This window comes from Salvelinus sp. IW2-2015, linkage group LG32 (assembly GCF_002910315.2).
Source record: "Salvelinus sp. IW2-2015 linkage group LG32, ASM291031v2, whole genome shotgun sequence".
Taxonomy (NCBI): Eukaryota; Metazoa; Chordata; class Actinopteri; order Salmoniformes; family Salmonidae; genus Salvelinus; species Salvelinus sp. IW2-2015.
Window position 1 is genome coordinate 6,185,754 of NC_036871.1, and position 14,734 is coordinate 6,200,487.

A 14,734-nucleotide genomic window follows, 5' to 3' on the forward strand; every position below is an offset into this window, starting at 1 on the left:
GTCCCGGATTTACATTTTATTTGTTATGTCTTAGTCTATGAGACCTGGCTGAATCCAGAGAGGTATCCTACTAATCAGGTTTGAGAGTTAGTGAGGTAACTTTGGTCAACTCTGAGTTCAACTCGAGATAACCAGTTATAAGAATATGGCTCACCGAATCCTTCCGAACTAACCTGCTCCGGGACAGGCTAACTCAGGACTAACTCCATTTATCCTGAATAAAGTATCTTAACTGTGAATTGAGGACCAATGAAATCAGATTCCCTCCCTCTCTCAAAGATAGAGTCATCATCATTTGAGGAAGACTGATTAAATATTTTGTTAATTCAATTTTTTTGTATGTAAAGAAATAGTAAAATGTAAAAATTCCTATCACATTATTTAGTAAGGACAGAATGCATTTGAAACTTCACTCGCTGTAAAACTTTTGTATGACAAATAAAATTTGAATTATAATGATGAATTGATTTTATTGAAAAAAGGCAGCATTAACGATGTCATGACGTGGCCCTCTTTGGGTATAGCGYGTGCCTTCCCCCTCTCTCCCTCTTACACCCAGGTTCTGTTATCTCAGGTCGTAAATTCCTGGAGGAGACTCTCTCCCTCATGCGGTATAGAGAGAGAAAGCTTCACAGTAGAACAAAGGAATTTCTTCTACATCACAGAACTTGAGAACTGAACAATATCCATGTTTTGGAGAATGTGTAAACGGTCGGTGGAGAAACCAGCTACGACTGGTCCATTTTGTTTTATTATTGAGATCTCAGGAAAGACCATACCATGACTCTGTTTATACAGGATCCTCCGTTATGAGGCTTGCATCTAATTATTGTATAAAATGAATGAGTAAAGATTAAACTATTTGTGAAATTGTGTAATGTGATTTTAAACCGTTAATGTGAGAGAATTGTATTCCCTTTAAAGTTTAACTAAGTCATTGGCCCACCCCATGTGCACAAACATTGATCTGGCATCACGGGACAACCCTTTTCTACTGTTACGAATATAACCCCCACCTGAAGGAATTCCCTTCAGACCATGCGTACCTCGATCACAGATCGTATAGACCATAAAAACCTCAGTATAAACTAAGGTTGTAATGGTTGTTGAAACTCTGAGATTATCAATTCCGACAGAATAAGAGCAAATCTTCGATACTAATTTCTAGTCTGCAGCTAGAAGTTATGTCGACCTGAAATGCGAAGACCGACAACCGCCGAAACATCTATCTATAAGAACATTTCTGAATGGGACTCTGAAGTATCCATTCTAACCACGAAAGACTTCATGGGAGAGAGAGAGAGACGATTCCAACAGAGATCACGACGACACACTGAGCGTAAATATATATATTGATTGCAATTATTCCCGAATGAGTGAGCGTTCATGTGCAAAGGATTAGCATTTCAATTACAATATTTATCAACTGTGTAGTGACTTTTGTCTTTCGCGCCCTTCTCAGTACACACCCACTTCCTTTTGTCCACCAAGCCGCCATATCGGCTTAGCCCACTAGGGCATATCCCCTATCATTTCCTTGTAACCATATCTACTGTTTGTTTGTTAGTTTATGCATTTCTGTGATTATTTAGTTAGTAAATAAATGATTAAGACAAATGATGCATGGATGATTCATAGTGAAGGCTGGGTTCGTGCAGATAACCAACAATTTACGACGTTTGGAATGAGACTAAAGAGGTAAAGAGTAATTCATTAATTAGACGACTAATTGATCAGATATTAAAATATCTGAAAAGTTATATTAGTTATACTTTGTAATCTGAAGATTTTCCTTGGTGCCCCGACTTAAAATATGCCACTGACTTGCTCACGGATTGAAGTTTCAGCATTGTCTCAATGAAGAGTTTGGCATTTTACTAGCCCAGTTACAAGCCTGCTAGAGTTAACGGCAGGCGGACAAGTATTATCCACCGTCGTAGTACGGATGAAGCCTGAGCTGGAATGTGAAGCCAACTGAAGCTGGTTAGCTTTAGAAAACTCTGAGTAGGCCTCCCAAGTGGTGCAGCGGTCTAAGGCACTGCATCGCAGTGTTAGAGGTGTCACTACAGACCCTGGTTCGATTCTGGGCTGTATCACAACTGGCTGTGATCGGGAGTCCCATAGGACGGCACACAATTGGCCCAGCGCTGACCGGGTTTGGCCGAGGGTGGAAACACATTAATGCGTAAATATTGATATAATAACCATCTTATTGAAGTAAACTTGGAGTCATGCGATGATAAGTTGTGGTCCTCCCACTACGACTCAGGAAAGAATGCAGTTTATCAGGCTACAGTATTCAGACCACTTGACTTTTTCCACATTTTGTTATGTTACAGCCTTATTCTAAAATTGCTTAAATACGTTTTTTCCTGATCAATTTATACACAGTACCCCCATAATGACAAAGCAAAAACATGTTTTTTTGCGCACAAAAACTAAAGCTGAAATATCACAATTACATCTAGAGCTGAAATATCACAATTACAGACCCTTTACTCAGTACTTTGTTGAAACACCTTTGGCAATGATTACAGCCTTGAGTRTTCTTGGGTATGATGCTACAAGCTGGGCACACCTGTATTTGGGGAGTTTCTCCCATTCTTCTCTGCAGATCCTCTCAAGTTCTGTCAGATTGGATGGGGAGCGTCGCTGCACAGCTATTTTCAGGTCTCTCCAGAGATGTTTGATCGGGTTCAAGTCCGGACATTCAGAGACTTGTCCCGAAGCCACTCCTGCGGTCTTGGCTGTGTGCTTAGGGTCGTTGTCCTGCTGGAAGGTGAAACTTCACCCCAGTCTGAGGTCCTGAACGCTCAGTAGCAGGTTTTCATCAAGGATCTCTCTGTACTTTGCTCAGTTCGACCCTGACTAGTCTCCCAGTCCCTACCTCTGAAAAACATCCCCACAGCATGATGCTGCCACCATCATGCCTCACCATAGGGATGGTGCCATTCGTGATGCTTGGCATGGAGGCCAAAGAGTTCAATCTTGGTTTCATCAGACTAGAGAATCTTGTTTGTCATTGTCTGAGAGTCCGTTAGGTGCCTGTTGGCAAACCTCAAGCGGGCTGTCATTTCCTGAGGAGTGGCTTCAGTCTGGCCACTGAAAGGCCTGATTGGTATAGTGCTGCAGAGATGGTTGTCCTTCTGGAAGGTTCTCCCATCTCCACAGAGGAACTCTAGAGCTCTGTCAGAGTGACCATCGGGTTCATGGTCCCCAGATCTCTGCCTAGAATTGTTTTTATTTTTAATACATTTGCAAACATTTCTAAAAAACAGTTTTTGAATTGTGTTTAGATTGATGAGGGAAATTATGTATTTAATCCATTTTAGAATAAGGCTGTAATGTAACAAAATGTGGAAAAAGGGAAGGGGTCTGAATACTTTCCGAATGCACTCTAAATTATGATGAACTTTACAGGGTGGTGAAAGTGCACGGTGATGAGCTTGATGCTCCTTTCTAATAAATATTGAGGGTCTTATTCTGGTGACATGATGATCGAAGCTTGGCTGCCATTTGACAAATAAAATAATCTTGCTATTTTGTCCATAAAAATCTCATCATGTAGGTAGGCTATACCCTAACCTAACGATGCAGGCTTGGCTATACCCGCTCTGTATCTGCGAGCTGTTGGCTAGCGCTATATAATGCAACATTTTTATCAACAAAATCCATCTGTAGAGTTGAAAATGTGATGGAAACCAATTTAACTTTTATTTTTTATTTGGTGCTTAGGAATTTAACATCAAAAAMTATTTTTTATGTACACTACTTTTATCCGCAACTAGACAGTTTGGTGGAAACACCCCTCTGGTGGGAAAATGTGCATATTGTTTTTATGCAGATTTTAGAATATTCGCAAGAAAATCTGTTGCAAACAGGTCGTTTTCAATAAAATGTCACAATAAGTTGTAGAGCGTTCYATTTGCATGCTGGGGGGCAAGGAGACTCGGAGACCCTTTGATCGTTGTAGAAATCCTTCCCGCATCTTCCCTTCGCTTGAGGACTACAGTGCACAACACATCAGCTGTCTGTGACCAGGCGGAAAAACCTTTCCAAGCCAAACCTTCATATCATAARTGCTAACTGCTACACACAGCCAACATCATTGTCACCATATTAACGTCATAGTCAACATAGCTACTAGAACTATGCTACAATCATGCAGTACAGTGTACAGTCAGCAGCAAACAGTTTAGCAGTTACACAATACATAGCGATACATGAATAACCAAAAGCTTACCTTGACTTGGAAGAGCTCCAGTTTTGGATAGCCATAGCCAGCTAGCTAAATTAGCATCCCTCTCTGTTTGAGCCTGGTGTTTGAGTAGGCTAAACTAGCTAGCTCCATTTGCTTGCTAAGTAAGTGAAAGTGAAAGTGAAAAATTATCTGATCCTTTGATTGGGTGGACAACATGTCAGTTCATGCTACAAGAGCTCTGGTTATCACGACTCAGGATATGACCCAGATACAGACACAAGAGGTAGATGGTTCGGTTCTCAGAATATTTATTATAACCAAGGGGCAGGAAAAAGGGCAGGTCAAGGGCAGGCAGAGGTTCGTAGTCCAAGGTAAAGTCACAAAGGGACAGAACGGCAGGCAGGCTCAGGGTAAGGGCATGCAGAAAGGTCGGAACCACCAGAGAGACTAGAAAACAAAAACTAGGAGACAAAGGGCTGTGAGACAAGGTTAAATCCTAGAAACATGGAAAGCGGGATGTATACAGAGCAACAGAAGATGAATAGCAGAGGGGCTAAGGACTTGGGGAATGGACCAACAAAACGAGTGGAACACTTTTGAGACTCCACCCGGAGGGGCAGATAACGGGTGGACAGCCATACCCTCTGCATGGGCCGATAGTGGGGAGCCAGGGTGGCGATCCGCCTTTCACCGATACCTGGAGGTGGTCTTAAGAAGAGTGGACCGGGCTCTCTTCCAGGTACGCCGACAGCGGCGGATGAACATCTGGGCAGAGGGTATGTTGACCTCTTCCTCTTGCTGAAGGAAGAGCGGGGGCTGGTAACCCAATGAACACTCGAAGGGCGTGAGTCCAGTGGCAGGGAAGGGAGTTGTGGGACTACTCCACCCACACYAGTTCTTGGCTCCAGGTGGTGGGGTTGGCAGAGATGAGGCAGCAAAGAGTAGTCTCCAGGTCCTGATTGGCTCACTCCGATTGGCCGATGGACTGGGGATGAAACCCGGAGGACAGGCTGGCCGATGACCCAATGAGGTTGCAGAATGCCTTCTAGAACCTGGACAAGAACAGAGGATCCCGATCGGAGACCATGTCGACCGGAAGTCCATGGATCCGGAAGACGTGSTCCACCATAAGCTGGGCCGTTTTCCTGGCTGAGGGTAACTTGGGAAGGGGAATGAAATGTGCGGCTTTGGAAAACCTATCCACCACAGTAAGGATGGTGGTGTTGCCATCTGACGGAGGGAGACCAGTAACAAAGTTCAGGGATATATGGGACCAGGGGCAATGAGGAACAGGGAGTGAAGGAGGCCAGCTGGAGCTTGCCGCAGGGTCTTGTTCTGTGCGCACACAGTGCAGGTGGCGATGAATGCGGAGACGTCCAGAACCATGGTGGAACACCAAAAATGTTGGCGGATGAAATCTCGGGTCCGACGGGAGCCGGGATGACAGGTTAGTTTAGAGAAATGGGCCCATTCCAGGACCGAATCAGAACCAGGACCAAATCTGGGACAAACATCCGGTTAGTCGGGCCCCACCCGGAATGCTGCGCCTTCCAGACCAGGCTCTCAATACCCCAGACTAGTGTAGCTGCTAGACAGGAGGTAGGGAGGATGGTCTCATGGTCAGATGGTGTAGCAGCGGAATGATACAGGGGGAGAAGACGTCAGGCTTCACATTCTTGGACCCAGGGCGGTAGGAGATGGTCAAATTGAGTTAAGTGAATAACAGAGACCAACGAGCCTGCCTTGAGTTGAAGCTTTTGGCGGTGCGGAGATACTCCAAATTCTTATGGTCGCCAACTCCAGCGCCAACTTGATCGCCAGAAGTTCCTGATTTCCCACGTCATAGTTTCTCTTAGCGGAATTGAGACGATGGGAGAGGAAAGCGCAGGGATACAGCTTTTGGTCCTGGACAGAATGCTGGGACAGGACGGCCCCCACTCCAATGTCCGAGGCGTGAAATGGTGATTAGATTGAGAAATGCCCGGCACATGAACGGAACCTTGGATAAGTTAATGCAGAGAGTGGGAGGCCAGGGTGCTGTAGCCCCAAATAACGCCCAAATAAAGCAGCGGTAGAAATTTGAAAATGTCAGGAAACGTTGCAGCTGCACTCTGGATGTGGGTTGGGGCCAATCCACCCCCGCTTTCATCCTGTCAGGATCCATCTGAATGTTCCCTGCAGCGATGACGTATCCTAGAAAGGAGATAGTGGAACGATGGAACACACATTTTTCCGCTTTAACAAACAGTTGGTTCTCCAGGAGGCGCTGGAAGACTTGTCGGACAAGAATGTCATCGAGATAGACAAACACAAACCGGTTCAACATGTCACGGAGCACATCGTTGACCAGGGCCTAGAACACTGTGGGTGCGTTGGTCAGACCAAACGGCATAACCAGGTACTCGTAGTGTCCGCTAGCCGCGTTGAAGGCTGTCTTCCACTCATCTCCTTCCCGTATCTGAACCAGGTGGTAGGCGTTCCGAAGGACCAACTTCGAAAAGATAGTCACCCCCTAGAGCTCGAAAGCCGAGGAGTGGTAGCAGGTACTGATTTTTTACAGCGATGTCATTGAGGCCCTGGTAGTCGATACATGGGCGCAGGATTTTGTCTTTCTTCTCCACAAAGAAAAACCCTACGCCAGCAGGGGAGGCAGAAGGACGCATGATCCCGGCAGCTAGGGAGTCCTCAATGTATACCTCCATGGTCTTGATCTCCGGGCCAGTGAGGGAATAAAGCCGCCCCTGAAGTGGTGTMGTCCTGCATTCCCACAGGCGCCCATTATTGATCCTTATAGTCGATGCTATGAGGGAGTCGAGGTTCCTGGGTAACTCCCGGGCTTTGAGCTCGTCTCTGATTTCCTCCGATAGTCCATGAAGGAAGGTGTCGAACAGGGACTCCGGGTTCCAGGCATTCTCGGCAGCAAGCGTGTGAAAGTCTACCACTTCGTCTGCCACACTGTGGGAGTCTTAACGCAGAAGAAGTAGCTTCCGAGGTGCCTCTCTCCCGGACACCAGGGAATCGAACATCTTCCTTACCTCCACCACAGAATCCTCCAGACTAAGGCAAACAGCGGATTTCTGATCCCACACCGCCGTATCCCAAGTGAGCGCCCTTCCAGACATTAGCGTTATAAGATACGCTATCTTTGATCGATCTGAAGGAAACAAAGAGGGCTGCAACTCAATGATGAAGGAGCACTGGGAGAGAAACGGCTGGCAGGTTCCAGAATCTCCAGCATAGCGCTCCGAAGGAGGAAAGCGAGGTTCTCGGGAAGCCGGGGTTGACTGGGGAGAAGCATCGCTAGTAGTGAGGTTACTGAGCACCCGGGAGTCTTCCGTTGTGGCTTGCTCCAGTAATGAGCTGAACATATGGTCATGGCATTCCAAGGTATGGAGTCCCTCCATAAGTTTCTGAAGTAGCTCATCGTGTCTTCCAATGGTGGCTCCTTGTAGGGAGACAGCATTGTGGAGCTGGTCTGAGTCTGCTGGGTCAGTCATGGCCTGTTCGTACTACCACGACTCAGGWTATGACTCAGATACAGACACAGTAGGCGGATGGTTCGCTTCTCAGAATATTTATTATAAACAAGGGGCAGGCAAAAGGGTAGGTCGAGGGCAGGCAGAGGTTCGTAGTCCAAGGCAGAGTCAAAAAGGGACAGAACAGCAGACAGGCTCAAGGTTAGGGCAGGCAGAAAGTTCGGAACCAGGAAGACTGGAACTAGAGAACTAGAGAACATGGGAAACACGATGGTAAGACCTGACATAACAAGAGAAAACTGGCAGCAGACAAACAGAAAACGCAGGTATAAATACACATGGGATAATGGAGAAAAATAGGAGACACCTGGGGGGGAGGGGGGGGTGGAGACAAGCACAAGACAGGTGAAACAGATCAGGGTGTGACACTAGTATGTTGGAGGAAGTCCTCCGGAAGTTGTCATAATTACTGTGTAATTCTATGGAAGGGGTGAGGACCACGAGCCTCCTCGGTTTAGTATTGAAGACAATGTACTCAGAGGAGGAAGGAAACTAGCTGTCCTCCGGCTACACCATGGTGCTACCTTACAGAATGCTGTTGAGGAAAATGCTTGTAGACTTTCATTGCAAAACAGTGTGTTTTAATAAATTATTTGGTGACATGAATATATTTAGCATAGATTTATACAAATGTTAATGTTTCACTATTCTTATTTTTATGAGGATGGTCCTACCCTTCTTCTGAGGAGGAGCCTCCACTGCACAATACGCACTTTACTCCTCATCCACTACAATAGGATAGGAAAAGCTTGTCTAAGCAACCCAGTCGGTCACAATGTTTGAAAAGTATTTCTGCGTGGTATGCATACACCGTTATCAGCGACTGGGTTGTAGTCAGACCTACACATTTCTGATTATTCCATGCAAAACAATTGCCCACATTTAGCTCTATCATCAAAGTTATACTGAAAGTAACTGTATGCTTTTCATGATCAGTAAACATCAATTGATCATGTAATTTCAGATACGTAGGGTAGCCTCATGATACCTCTCAATATTGGCCACCATTAATTGAATATTTCAGTGATATAAAATAAAAGTAAACTATACCTGACATGTATGAGTGGTTTAGGTTAACTTCTTATCTTTTTTGGGCTCTGCCTGTCAAACAGCAGAACGGTGCATTTGCTGTGGTACTGTTAGCTGATAATGTTTACTTTGTAAGCTACCGGTAGAAACTTTGTACAGATGGCTAAACATATGGTGAGTGGTAAGTAGACCTAATGTACTTTTTCTCCAACCAACGGAGGCCTACCTTGCGAAATTAGGTAACATGATCCCCTTTTCAACAATGTTTTTAATTATGATTGCTGCTGACAGACATGATTTAGGCTACATTGATTGATGGACCATGTTAAATTGGCTAGCTAGCTACAGTAATAACAGTTATCAATATGGCTAGTTAACAAGCAAACTTTCAGGGGATAAACTAGATGACAATATCTAAATATTGTTTGATTTGCCTGCCATCTATAGTGGTGATGACACTAGTACGACTGACAACTTCCCCAGGAAGAGGACTAGCCGATGTCAAGCTCTCTCTAAAGGCCTAACCTCTGATGAAGCAAGRTAAATTATGTTGTTTGCTGAGCTAAATGTGCGCTGTTTTGCATGGAATAATTGGACATCTGTAGTTCTGACTATGCTCAGTAGGTGATGATATGAAAACCAAATAGTTATAACATTTATTTAGGGCTGACCCCAATTTGTCGACTGGTCGATTGTTTGGTCGTTAGGCTGTTGGTCGACCGAGATCTCAGTGAACTAATCCATTGCGGAGGCCTACACTAAAAGCRAATTTATGCTTGATTCAAAAATGTGGTCGGAGGCTCCATATGGAGGGTGTGATGCAATTGCGGAGCCTCCAGAGGCATGCAGAGGCCAAATCGAGCTCTGTACCGCATTGCCATTCGCCTCCCAAATGTTGTAACAATGCAGACGGCTCTGTATAGCTCCACATTGACATGTTGGTTGACGATAGGTGGGGGCGGTACATCCTTTATAAACACAAACTCACTTCCTTGACAACAGCTCTGCACTGCTCCACGAAGTGCAAGAAGTATGAATGTCCTTATTTCTGCTGAGGCCATTCTTTCCCTGACTTCTGCTGAGGCCATATTACCTTAAATGCTGCACGGTCAATGAAGACGTTGGATTGACCWTGCGCCCAGATGCACAATGCACTTCTCTCTAGAATGCACTCTCTACCGCCAATTTGTGCACATTCATTGTGTGAATTGTTTGCATTTTATATTTAGTATATATCAATTCCCCATTACATATATCACCAGTAGCACATGTACCATTAATTCCTATCATTTCTAATCTACAATGTTTGTTACTTTGGTTACAGTAATATATTTTAATGCATTCACTATTATTATTGCTGTCTCCTTGTTCTCATTGTCGGAGTGGACACATTGTTTGCAGAGTGCACAACCTATTCTACACTTGTGAGAAACAAGTTTAGGTTTATTTAATTCCATTTAGGAGTTCTGTCAATTTAGTCATTGTCTTTTGTTTGGAGCGCTCCTGTAAATGTTGAGTAAGGATGCGCACGCAATGAAGTAAGCCTATAGGCTACCTGGCCTGTGCCCAAATTTACGCATATAAATGTACCCATTTCGGGATCTGATAGTATTTCTGATTGGCTTAACYCACGACGACTAATGACATGGAGCTTCTCAAAGTAATGGTTTCTTCACCTCAAACAGCAAGCAAACAAAGTCTGTTTTTACATCCATTGAGAATTACAATAGTTCCTCAGTGTATTTGAAAAATCTTTCCAGCTCTCTCCCTTTCAATAACCACTCAGAGTGAAAGGGAAAAATGTCATGCTCTGATCCAGTGGAAATGTCATAAAATAGGCTTCTTATCCGTGCTTGACTTGGAACGAAATAGGTTCTGGTACTCATTTTGGGTGCTGGTACTGTTTATATTTAGGTGCACGAGCTCCACAATACTTTTGAGCTAATATTCTATAAGAGGAACAGGAGCTCAAGCAGAAGAAACTCTGAGGTGCCGGCTGCCCAAGTCAAGCACTGCTTCTTATCCCTTGTGCAAATAGATGTTTCTAGTTCGTTGCAGACAGGCAGGGGCGCAACTTTGGTTTTAGAAGTGGGGAGGACATAATTATTATTATTTTGTATGTTTTATCCAGTCTGATAAACACTCCAAACAGCCTACCCGACCGCTCAGAGGTCGTCCACATCGTCCTAAGCCACACCGTTCCCTCCTGTTTATCCAGTTCCAATGATAAAACTGGGAAAATGCCATTTCAAATGTCCTCCCCGTCCCCAGTGAAAGTTGCACCCCTGCAGACAGGCCATGTGTAGCCAATGTGGTTTATAGAATATTTATTTTTATCAGGATATTTTCTACCTGCAGGCTGCAATGGTAGCCTAGTGGTTAGAGCGTTGGGCCAGTAACCGAAAGGTTGATGAATCGAATCCCCAAGCTGACAAAGTAAAAATCTGTTGTTCTGCCCCTGAGAAACGCAGTTAACCCACTGTTCCCAGTGCGCCGAAGACGTGGATGTCGTTTATGGCAGCCCCCTGCACCTCTCTGATTCAGAGGGGTTGGGTTAAATGCGGAAGACACATTTCAGTTGAATGCATTCAGCTGTACAACTGACTAGGTATCCCCCTTTCCGAATGTTTTTATTTGTTGACTTTATGTAGGCTATTTTTACAAAGTTTGCAATGGAAGTTACTTTTTAGGTTTTCATTTAGATTTGGATAGAATTTTGATTTACCACATGACAGTGATTTTGAGATAAATTAAATATATACATCAACTGTTTCACGAAAATGTGCATATGAAAACCATAACTGGCACGCAGATCGGTAAAAATTGTAAGATAAATTGGCAATTCACATGAGAAAGGTTGCTGACTCCTAGTGTAGCCTATTACCASCAACTTCCGGAGAGTAATGGCAGAATCTGCAAAAGCCAGCAGGAGGAGAATAGTTGGGTCAGGTTAAGTTTTTTTTCTTCTGGCTATCTAGATCTCTGGCATCCTCTTGAGGCATCAAACTGTAAGCTTAAAGCATCAGACAAGATGCGGACAGCTCTAGGAAGTGCCTTGGTAAAGTATTCAGACCCCTTGACTTTTTCTGCATATTGTTAGTTTACAGCCTCATTCTAAAATTGATTCAATAGTTTTTTCCCTCATCAATCTAACAACAATATCCCATGATGACAAAGCAAAAACAGGTTTTTATAAATGTTTGCTAATTTATTAAAAATAAAAACAGAAATAATACATATACATAATTATATTCTACAAGCTTGACAAGCTTGATTCTACAAGCTTGACACACCTGTATTTGAGGAMTTTCTCCTATTCTTCTCTGCAGATCCTCTCAAGCTCTGTCAAGTTGGATGGGGAGCGTTACTGCACAGCTATTTTCAGGTCTCTCCAGAGATGTTAGATCAGGTTTAAGTCCAGGCTCTGGCTGGGCCACTCAAGGACATTCAGAGACTTGTCCAGAAGCCAGTCCTGCGTTGTCTTGGCTGTGTGCTTAGGGTTGTTGTCATGTTGGAAGGTGAACCTTCGCCCCCAGTCTGAGGTCCAGAGAGCTCATCAAGGATCTCTCTGTACTCTGATCCGTTCATCTTTGCCTCAATCCTGAGTAGTCTCCCAGTCCCTGCCGCTGAAAAACATCCCCAAAGCATGATGCTGCCACGACCATGCTTCACTGTAGGGATGGTGCCAGGTTTCTTCCAGACGTGAAGCTTGGTATTCAAGCCAAAGAGTTCAATCTTGGTTTTATGAGACCAGAGAATCTTGTTTCTCATGGTCTGAGAGTCTTTCGGTGCCTTTTGGCAAACTCCAAGTGGGCTGTCATGTTTACTGACGAGTGGCTTCCGTCTGGCCACTCTACCATAAAGGCCTGATTGGTGGAGTGCTGCAGAGATGGCTGTCCTTCTGGAAGGTTCTCCCTTCTCCACAAAGGAACTCTAGAGCTCTGTCACACTGACCATCGGTTTCTTGGTCACCTCCCTGACCAAGAACCTCCTCCTCTGATTGCTCAGTTTGGCCGGGGGGTCAACTCTAGGAAAAGTCTTGGTGGTTCCAAACGTCTTCCATTTAAGAGACAATCCTGTCTCAACTCTCTACGGACAATTATTTCGACCTCCTGGTTTTGCTTCCACATGCACTGTCAACTGCGGGACCTTATATAGACAGGCGTGTGCCTTTCCATATCATGTTAAATCAATTGAATTTACCACAGGTGGACTCCAATCAAGTTGTAGAAACATCTGAAGGCTGATCAATGGAAACAGGATGCACCTGAGCTCAATTTCAAGTCTAATAGCAAAGGGTCTGAATACTTATGTAAATAAGGTATTTCTGTTTTTAATATTTTATACATTTGCAAAAAAAATCATAATAATGTTTGTCAATATGGGGTATCGTGTGTAGATTGCTGAGGATTCTTTTTAAAAAATCTATTTTTAGAATAAGGCTGTTATGTGGATAAGAGCGTCTGCTAAATGACTTAAATGTAATGTAAATGTTATGTAACAAAATGTGGAAAAGGTCAAAGGGTCTGAATACTTTCCGAAGGCACTGTGGTTTATTTTATTAAAACACATAGGGTGTGTCTATATATGGAAAAGTACACGTTTAAAAATGTTGAGCAATCGATTGGTCGAAAGAACAGACGACTTTCAGTCAGCCAAGATKATTTTTTTGGGGGGGACAGCCCTACTTTAACAATCCCTTGAAAATGGCACGTAGTTGTCTTTGGTTTTAGCAAAACTGGGGGTCTTCTTGCCTCCCAGCAGCTAAATCTAACGTATTATGACTTTTTATTGAAACATTCAATAAAATCTACTTCATGTTTTAGGGGCATATTATTTTCAATGAAAATGTTGAAAGTAGTTGATTTAATGATTGAAGACATGGATTTTACAGGCAATCAGTTCCTACAGTGAGCGCCAGGGAACTAACCTCTGGTGGGCCAGATGGAGACCAGGACAACAACACAAGGTTAGTGGTTTAATGATGACTTACACATAATAAAAAAAAACATTGTAACAAAGTCTACTCTGTATTGTGTTAAATTTAACCCTGCCTCGTTTCAAATTCTACTGCCTTAAATAAAACTTACAAAATTAAGAATTGCAGAAGAGCACTGTAATCAGATGAGTAAATAATAGGTTTAATTACAGCAAAGTAAAATACTTTTCTACATTGAAACCTGTCTGTCTGTGTTTTTATTTTATTTTCTATCCACTGCTTAAAATTGTGTGTGTGTGTGTATAGAGTGAAATAGATATTTAAAGACATTGGTAACTAGTCTTTACATAATGCTCAARCCTGCTATAGTAGTTCACTAAACTACACAGTGCAGTATGTTGTCCATTGAAGTTGTTGTCTCTGGCTCTTTTGATATCAGATCCAGAATGAATAATAAGGTTTGTGGTAGTTTGAAAAGGTTTCATCCACCTTAGGCCAGGAGTATTTCCAATTCACATGACCGGAGAAGAAAAACACCAGCCCTGTAGTCACAGATGAAAAAGGAAGCGATCTATAATGATAATATTTTGTAATTGCCTACAAATAGGAGCCAGAGTTTTACCTGACTAGGTCATGAGGTCAGGAAAATTCAGGCCCCAGAAAAGACACATACAAATTTTGCCACACCACTTTTGAACCTGTGGTGCCACTTTTGTCATTCACCTGACATGCATTTTAGTAATMATGAAATAAAGATATCACTGTGGGAGATGACTGGACAGTTATCAAGGAAAATACAAAAATAATAGGCACTATTTAATCCCCTACAAAATCCCAATTAAAATCCTGCACAATTCACTTTACTTGTCATGCATAAATCGGTCAACGTCCTTTCCCATACTGACAGGCTACTTTCAGCACCGAACAGCTCCTGCAGCTCGCTCCACCCATATTATACCACTTCACAAAGAGGATTGGCAGCAATAGCAGCCACACGCGTGTGTCTACGACACTTCAGGTGCCCTATGC